Genomic DNA, 10022 nt, shown 5'->3' with positions numbered 1-10022 from the left:
TAAGTAAGTGTTATCAACGCCGAGACTAAGTCATTATAGTTAGTAGTAGGTACGTAAGTAAATAGATATTTACTTATTCGATAGCTGATTAATTATTTCGGTAATAGTAGATTATGCCCTGGTCAACAAGAAGTTTATGGATTGTTTTTCTGTGTGTAATCTCTAATCTTGTTAACAAAAGTTTCTTTAATATTAAACAGGAAAAATATAATCAAATTAGTTCATTATTGCAGTTAGTAATATACGATTAAATATTATGAGTTATAATATTTATAACAGTCAGTATTAAATTTTAAAGCCAAAGACAGAGATGCTTTTGGTACCTACTCGCTACAGTAAAAAATAACCACGACATAATAAATGAAAAAAAAGGGGACCACCGAGTGGGACAGACAAGGACTTTTTTTTTTGGCGCGGTAGTACGGAACCCTTCATTTACGACTTCGACTTGCACTTAGCCGCCGTTTTTTTCTACTGGCGCCTATATACTTACTTCTGCTCTAAATTAGGATTTTACACTCATAGTATCATAATATGGAATTTTAAATACAAACTAAACAAATATGCACTTCATATTGTTCTTTAAAACGATTTCTAATCGTTTAGTAAAAATGATTAGGGCTTGAACAACGTGTTATCTGCGATTGTGAGCTAGTTTCTTTGTTCGCCCCCATTAACGCCCAGGCGCATCACAAAGCGCTGTGGATTGTCCATTCATTTCTTATCTCACTACGTGGTATATTATTACAAAAAGTAACAGAATTTACTTAACTTAACTTATAATGCTCTTGAAATTGTGTTGCTGGTCAAATGTAAAGCTAAAGTTGAATTGATTGCGAAAAAATTTGGTGTAATCTATCTGCGTCTATCAACGACAAGCACTTATTGGCCCTGTACATACAGAATCCAGGCTTAATTTAAGTTTTTTAAGTTTTGAAAAATATGGCAAAGATTGGTTACACTAACTGCAACATGTTAGATCCGAACACAAGCCTAACTCAAGCATGTCTTACTAGAAGTACTTTCTCTCTGGGTTGTAAACATTTTTTTTCCATCCCAGCCTATATACGTCCCACTGCTGGGCACAGGCCTCCTCTCAGAACAAGAGGGCTTGGGCCATAGTTCCCACGCGGGCCCAGTGCGGATTGGGAACTTCACACGCACCATTGAATTGCTTCGCAGGTTTGTGCAGGTTTCCTCACGATGTTTTCCTTCACCGCAAAGCTCGTGGTAAATTTCAAATGTAATTCCGCACATGAATTTCGAAAAACTCAGAGGTGCGAGCCGGGGTTTGAACCCACGACCCTCTGTTTGAGAGGCGATAGGTCAAACCACTAGGCCACCACGGCTCTTACGGCAATTTTTTTCACTCCAAGCCAATATAGCAAAACTGCAAAGTGAAAGTATTTATCGGTCACTCGCGACACATACAAAAATACAATTACCACGGAACGTTTTCCGCGACTATTTCGGATATAATTGCAGATTGTTGACCTGTTTGCCAGTAAATGCATGAAACCGCCGCTTGGCACAGTGCCGCGAAGTAAAGATAACAACATTAAATCTAACTCTTTATTGTAACGGTTGCAGTTCTTGTAGCCACGGACGTATTGTTTGTAATTTGGCAACTTTTATAATAGAACTAGTTTGAGGATTAGAATAGAATGCGGAAACACAGAAATGTGATTAAAGATATTTTCACGAGTATGTGAAAGATGTGTAAAAAAATCAATACTTATTCGAAATATAAGAAAAATATACACGTTAGTACACACATTCAACAATTAAACTATGAGATTTCTTTTTTATTCTGAACGCATTATTATTATAATGATGAATGGCTTGTTTTGTAAAAATGCATTTTTGTGTTTGATCTTTTGGGGTAGGTACGATTATAAATCAATCACTCGAAAATCACCACTCGAAAGTGGTAAAATTTGTGTTAAATTTGAAATATAAGTTGAATAGGAACAGTAGCAAATTACATCTTTAAATAATTTTTCACCTCACTAGCTCGAAAAAGCTATCTTTATCCTTCGAAATCTGCGTGGAAAGTCGCTTTTTATCCTCTTGGCTGGAAAGAGTTTTTGAAATTCGAACGTTATCGTGAACGGGTGCCCCCTTGAAAATACATATCGACCGCTTACTTTCACAACCTCTGGCCACATTAAAATTGCTGTAGAATCATCCTTCTGTTAACTACGATACTGTTGATTTGTTGTATGCAATTCAGGTAGATACGAGGTTGAGGAAGTAAGCGTTGAATATTGACGTGTTTACAAAGAAAGTTCGTCATACATTTTTGAAGTAATATTTAAATAAATCTGTTATTTCATTCTTATTACAAAACATTTATTTAGTAATAATAAAGCTCATTTCAGTTTTCTGAAATTATTCCAAATACGTCTATAATTTTACATAAAAATTACAGAACAAACAAGAAGAACTAAAATAGATATCAAATGATGAAAAGCGATACGCAAATGCACCCAAAAAAAAACTCAATGACACGTTCTGAAACGTGGTTTGTCATAAATTATTTCATTAATATATAAATGCGTTAGTGTTTTCATTCTTGTTATTATTGTTGCTATTTATTAATACCAAAAAAATAGATGACATTTATTTTAATTTTGTTCTATTACATAAGTTTTTTCGTCTTTATTCATAAAAAATAACGACAAATAGGTAGATAGATATGTGGTCAATTTCAGAACGCACCTACCGGAGGGAAAAAAGTACACTCTTTAAATATTACCAATTCTAGTAATAATTATTTTAATTTTAATTAGGTTTAGCTACTTACATAATGAAATGTAAAAAGTACTGGCTAACTCACTTACAACGAAATGTAAAAAGTACTGGCTAACTCACTTATCAACGTCCAACCTAAACCCTGGATCTAGAAAGCTGAACTTGGGCTTCGAAATTCCCTCTTTTTATGGAGACAAGAACGTGGATGTATTTTGAAATATTTCCATGGGATGAGAATTCTGCGATTTAGAAAAAGTCACTGGCATAAGCTAGCTAGCATAACCTGAAACTGATTTATTAGTGTTCAATTTATTTTCTTCCATCTACCTACTATTTATCTCGCTGTCGTGAGGTGAAAAATTGTGTGTTCCGCTCGGCTATAAAGTTGTTTAGCATCTCGTGCCTTTGAAACCCTCGACTACGCTCAGGATTCTTCTTTTGACCCACTCGCTTCGCTCGTGGTTCAATCCTAGAATCCTTCGCTTGCTCGGCTTTCAATATAAGCACTCGTGCCAAACAGCCACTTTCCAGCCTTGCATAACAAATTTTATACGTTAGTCCATACTTCAATCAGAGATTATTTTCAATTTTTGAAAATAAATTTTGAACTCGCAGATTTTACCATTGTAGAAACCAGATTTTGAAAAATGGAACTCGAATGCCTTCGTTTACCTTGTTACGTAGTATCCCAACTAGGTGAAAAGTTTTATAATGGACTTCCAGTTTTCACCAAATAAAGTTCCTGCGACACTGTTTGCTACAAACGCTTTTTGTGGTCCTTCGCAACTCTTGTACATCGCTGCGGTTTCATTCGAGACTAAAACGAACCTTACACGGTTTGGGTTAAAAGAGCTTGCAATGGAATTGTGAGCGGTCGTCAAACACACCGGAGCGGATTAAGTACTTACCCGAAAATATTCGATTACACCCTGTGTTTCTCCCGTTTCGAGAACAGTTATTTTCAGGTAACCGTCCACGTTTATATTTCACGTGACATGCTTCCTGCTAGGTGTGGGAGTCACATTATTTTGCTAATAAAAGAGAAGAAAAAGCTAGTGGTAGGGATTTCGAAACGCAACCCCTAAAGGCGTGAAATAAGGGAAGAAGAGTTGTACGAAACTTTTGAATATTAAATTTTTAGAAAATCAACCAATACAACTGAAATAAAGAATGAAAAGTTGGTACTTACAGAATTTTTAGAGATATCGACCGGAGGAAGATGGTCAATTCATTTATTTTTGCCTGAATTGAGTCGTGCTAAAAGCTACGAATATAATATAATAGCTCTAAAGAAGTGTTTTTCAATCTTTTTCATGGCCAAAAAATATTTGGTGAGCCTTATTACTTACCCTCGTGTTTTAGACTTTGTATTTTGTTACATTGTAATATAAATGTCAAATTGTTTAGGTGGGTAATTATTATGAGCGTATTTTGAAGTGCTAGCGATCCCCTTGAGATTTCGCGACCCCGAGGAGTCACAGCTCACAGCTTAAATAATATGCTCTAAGGCGATATTTCTGAAATTTAGCGCTAATGTAGAGCACTGTAATTATTAAATAATACTTACTTCTCGGTCATCGTCTCTAATAAACTATTAAACGAAATATATCGTTTGCGACGCAGACGCTGAAAAAACTAACCCGCTTATTGCTCAGTAATGATGAAAAATGTGCAGTCTCCACTATATCCCCTACTTCGCGATAGCGCCAATTTCTCAATTCTGGGGCCCTAGTGAGAAAGGGGTCAATTCTGCACTAGTTGAACAGCTGATTTCGACTTAAACCCCTTTACACATAAAATAGAAAATAGCTGTGTAATTTCTGCAGACTAACCCCCCCCCCAGCAGATTAACCCCTTTTTTACTAGGGTCCCAGAATTATGAGGCACTGTGTTTTAAGAATTAAAATGAATGGTATTTAATTGATCACCAGACATAATTAAGATCATATAACAAAGAGCTGGAATTTGTGTTTGTTTTGTTTCTATATGGTGGTGGTTTTTAGAGTTCCGTACCCAAAAGGTAGAAACGGGACCCTAGTACTCCACTGTCCGTCTGTCTGTCAGCAGGCTGTATCTCGTGAACCGTGATAGCTAGACACTTTTTGGTGGATCTACCTATTTCGCCTCCGTTCTACCTATCTACCACCTTTGGCCTTAAATCCACCTATTTTTCAAAATATTACAATTGTTATTTACTTACTATCGAATTTAGCCTATCTTGTAATTTCAGCACTTGCAATTTTGGCGTTAGTAAGAATATTGATAAAGTAAACACCACGAATAAATAATTTAAAACATTTTATGCGCATTTTTAATCATTAAAAATAGATTAACCTTGAGTTGGTAGATCTACCTGTTTCCCATTTCAAATTCTACCAATTTCTACTAATTTTTGTATCCAGTTCTACCGTTTTTCCAAAATTGTATGTGACAACACTGCTAGACAGTTAAAAATTTCACAGATGATGTTATTGTGATGATTTCTGTTGTCGCTATAACAACAAATACTAAAAACAGAATAAAATAAGTATTTAAGGGGGGCTCCCATACAACAAACGTAGTTAAGTAGATGCATGAATTCACAAAATATTTAATTGTATATTCACTTTAAAAATTAATAATTAAATTAGAATAAAACAAATATTTAAATATTTGGGGGGCTCCCATACCTACTACAAACGTGATTTTTAGACGTTTTTTGCTAAGTCTAATGTTGTATAGATGACGGTACGGAACCCCTCGTGCGCGATTCCGTCCGACTAGGGCTTGGCCGGTTTTTGAAACCACCGATTATAAAAATATTTTACCTACTGTCAGGTAAAAAGTTGCACTGTAGTAAGACTGTAGTTGATTGACGACCGGATGGCCAAGTAGTTAGAGTTATTGACTACGAAGCTTGAGGTCCCTGGTTCGATACCTGGCCGGGGCAGATATTTGTATGAATAATACGAATGTTTGTTCTCACGCGCGTCCGGTGTGGATTTTGAACTTCACACATACCTACCAATGATTTGTTTCGCAGGTGTGTCATGATTTCTCGTGATATCTTTCTTCACCGAAAAAGTCATGGCACATACATACTGCAAGCCCGGGCTTGAACCCACGAAGGCTTTTTTACTTGAACCAATGGTAGTGGCAATTCAGAAAGAATTTAATGCCGTAGTGACGCGAGCTGCGTTCCGACGAGATCTAAGGCTGACGGTGGGCGCTCCGGAAGCCGGCGAGGTGAGTAGAACGCTGATAGTTACATATCACTAGTAGTCACTGCCAGTGATACAGAGTTTAGTCAGTCATTTAACCACTATTACCGGCAAAGGATGTTTACGTTTCTACGAGTAAGGTGGACTTCTAAGTTAAAAAATAACTCCGAAAAAAGTAACTGCTACGGCTCCTATGGCTGATATAAAGAAAGAAAGAAAGAAAATACATTTAGTATAATGATGATGATGATAATGAAGTGCTAGCCAAGGGTTAATTAGTGTCAAAATGTAACTGTCATGTACCGTGCAACTCGTGCAAGTGGCTCTAAGAAGGACACCTTAATTGACAGAAGAGGTATGTATAAGGGGTGGCTAGTTGACATAGGTACTTAAGCTTATTCAATTCCACTTTGCTGTTCTCATCGCGAACGAAGAATTGACTACCAAATGATAATTTTCTCGTTCAAGTTTCAAGGAACGAATATCAATAAAAGATATCTTCAACATATAGGGTGTCTATGACCCTGGGGCTTTAAATTCAAGGTTCGATTCTACTCACGAAACTAAGCTACTTTTGTTTTGTAACATTGTCAAAAAACTAAAATGTTGATAATTTATTGATCCTCAAAGTTTAATTGTTAAATCAGTGTATCGGACATGGCGGTGTTATCGTATCACTGTCTCTTGGTAGCGGGGCGGGGCCTTGGAATAATTTTTGACATTTATTTGACGTCTCTAAGATAAGCTTTTACCAATGTGCCATCAATTTATTATTGGATAAATTTGACTTAGGTACTTATTTAATAATGGTTGTTGATTTTTGTATCGCATACATTAAAAATAACATTTAATTTGTATGAAGATAACCTTACCAACAAAAAGTTGGAAAGCCCCCGACTTTGTCACTTCAAAGTTCAATAAACGGCTGAACCTATTTGAAAAAAAATTAGGTTAGGTAAAATTATGGTTCTTAGACATTTTTTAGATAAAAAATGTCTAAGAACCATCGCCAAAAAATCTGCTTTCAAATAAAAAAACCGCATCCAAATCGGTCCACCCGTTTAAGAGCTGCGGTGCCACAGACAGACAGACACACAGACACACATAGCGGTCAAACTTATAACACCCCTCTTTTTGCGTCGGGGGTTAAAAATGAAATTAATAGTGGTCATATTTTTTAAAAGTAGCAGAACAAAAGTAGCTCTGTTATGCGACTAGAAACTAACCCTGGATTTCTTTAAATCCATGGGCAGAGACTCCCTGTATAGTATATATAGTTACATAGTTAATATAGTAGATACATAGTTAATAGTTCACACTGACAGTGAGGGCATTTTTTCTACTAGTTCCTCGTAGCAACTAGCGCTTTCAATGAAAATAATCGCCCAACGACAAAACTATCGGAACTACAAACTTTCATCTTAGTACAGGAAAAACGGGATATTTTGGAGGCAAAATAATGTACATCAATGAAACTTTGTTTATTACTTTATCTTGGCACTAGAAATGAGGATCTGCCGAGTCCTACCAAAATTTAGACGTCCTAACCCTTCCCAGCGGGTATGGGCATGGGCAGGGGGCTACACTTAAAAAATGCAAATTTTACAAAATAGGCAAGTGAGGTGCGTTTTTGCGCTGAATCGAATGAGATCATACCCATACTTATAGGATCAGTATTTTACGAGATATAATGGGTTTTTGTTGAAAACATAGAACAGTCTAAAAATCGCTTGCCAACAATAGTTTCTCAAGATGTGGATGTGATGGTAATACTAATACTGATTGTTCTCAATGATCATGAGAAGCCTTTACTTTGTTTTCTATGTTTTCAACAAAAACCCTTTAAAAAATCTCGCAAAATATTGATCCTATAAGTATGGATATGGTCTTATTTGATTCAGCGCAAAAAAAAACATAGAAAATGATACTAGCGGTAAAACCACTATCTTACCTCAGCTTTCAGTTAAATTGTAGCTACACTTATGAAACGGTTCATTTGTCATAAAGTAATTTATTTCTGAAATAGTATTTTCTTCAGAATTGATATTACTCGTAACTATTAAACCTAACCTACTAGTTATTTACTACTAAAGCTATTGAATTCTATAAGATGAAGAAAATCTAAAAGACAGCACGCTTCTATATATTTTATGGCAAACGATGCTGTTTTAAGTGAAGTTATGACAAATTAAATTAGGGAAAAAAGTGGTTCCTTTTAAAACAATACTCAAACGTTTAAGTTTCTTTGGACATCTGTTACATATGTACATTTTGCGATAAATGAAAACAAGTTATAAGTTGAGATTTCGTAGACTTGACAATAATCTGAACCTTACTGATCCTCAATGAAATAGTGAAACAAAAACCAAACGTTAAAGGAAAAATATCCGTAACAATGAATTGTTGCTATCAATGAATATTTAAAGAAGATGCCGGCAGTATTCTTATCACCTTGTAGCTTTGACCCTATTCGTTGCGTAATTAATCGACTGTATTTTGTTTAGTTGTTCCGTGGGTTCAACAGCCGACCTTAAGATTATTAAGAATTGATATTATTTCGCGAGTTCAATGAACATAGTGCTAAACGTTATCGCTGATTCACTAATAACATTCTATAACACAATATTTAAATAGACTCAGGGCCTGTTTCACCTTTCATTAGTAAATTTTATGTGACAGATAGCTGAGAGGGTCAGGAACATATTGCAGCTGTTAAAAATCGCCTGGTAAATAAATCAGCCATAGCCGAGCATTTGTTGGAGTCAGGACCAAACCACTAGATTGAGCTTCACAATCCCAAAATTCTGTCCACGGAACGTCATTGCTACTCAAGAATGGTTGGTGGTGAAGCAGTTGAAATAAAAAAGCATAAAAATTTCAACCGGGACGATTGATATAAGCTTTCATCTTCGTGGAATCCTGTTATTAATAAGTGTCGGGGTCGGGATGAATGTCCTGAGGGACGATCGGACGTTGTTAGTGTTGTGTGTCGGTGTGATGGGGTGACAAATAAACATAACCAAGTGCGGGTAGTTCATGACACGAGTGCCGGTGCTATTGGTGATCAATTGCGGGTAGTACGAAGGACTCGCGCTGCTAGGCAGACTTGACACCCCACACTTCAGTCTACTCGTGACCACCGCCACTGTAATGTTGCCGAAACGTCGAGGTAAATATTACTCGTGTGTGATAAGTCCCGTTGGTGGTATTTTGATTATGACAGATAAAGATGTAATTTCTCTGTTTATTCGGACAAAACAAATCGATAATCCCTCCATAACAAATAGAAAATACGTTAATGTCCTGTGATCGTGTCAAGCCAAGTCCAAGCTAACATAACTGGCGAGCAGCACCGTGTGTAATTTTATCCGAACCATTTGGAGCCATCACTTTTGACCCCCTCATAACTCAAAAACTATTTCACATAAACATGTCAAATTTGGCTCATTTATTGAGACTTCGAAGTGCTCCAAATTTCATAAACAAACCTCAAACGGTTATTTACATATTTACATCCAAAAATCGACATTTTTATCACTGACTCACCTATAGATCAAAATTCTAACCCAGTTCCAGATGACCTAGAAAGTTCAAATTTGGCATCCAGATAGGTAGTTGGATGAATACAAAAGAATAAATTAGAAACTAGTAATTTTTTATCATTTCATTATAATTTTTAAATTAAATTATTTCTGTACAAAAAGTTGTGATATCCCATCAAAACATAAATGTGAAATAAAATAAATAAAAAATAAATAAATATCATGGGACACTTGACACCAATTGACCTAGTCCCAATCTAAGCAAAGCTTGTACTATGGACACTAGGCAACGGATAAACATACTTATATAGATAAATACAGACTTAAATACATATTAAACATCCAAGACCCGAGAACAAACATTCGTATTATGCATACAAATATCTGCCCCGGCCGGGATTCGAACCCGGGACCTCAAGCTTCGTAGTCAGGTTCTCTAACCACTTGGCCATCCGGTCGTCGCCGTAGAAGAAATGAGAGCCAAGTTCAATAATATGATATATGCCTTGATTGTTGACTTTAACTT

This window comes from Choristoneura fumiferana, chromosome 10 (assembly GCF_025370935.1).
Source record: "Choristoneura fumiferana chromosome 10, NRCan_CFum_1, whole genome shotgun sequence".
Taxonomy (NCBI): Eukaryota; Metazoa; Arthropoda; class Insecta; order Lepidoptera; family Tortricidae; genus Choristoneura; species Choristoneura fumiferana.
Note: the sequence above shows the minus strand (reverse complement) of the source record.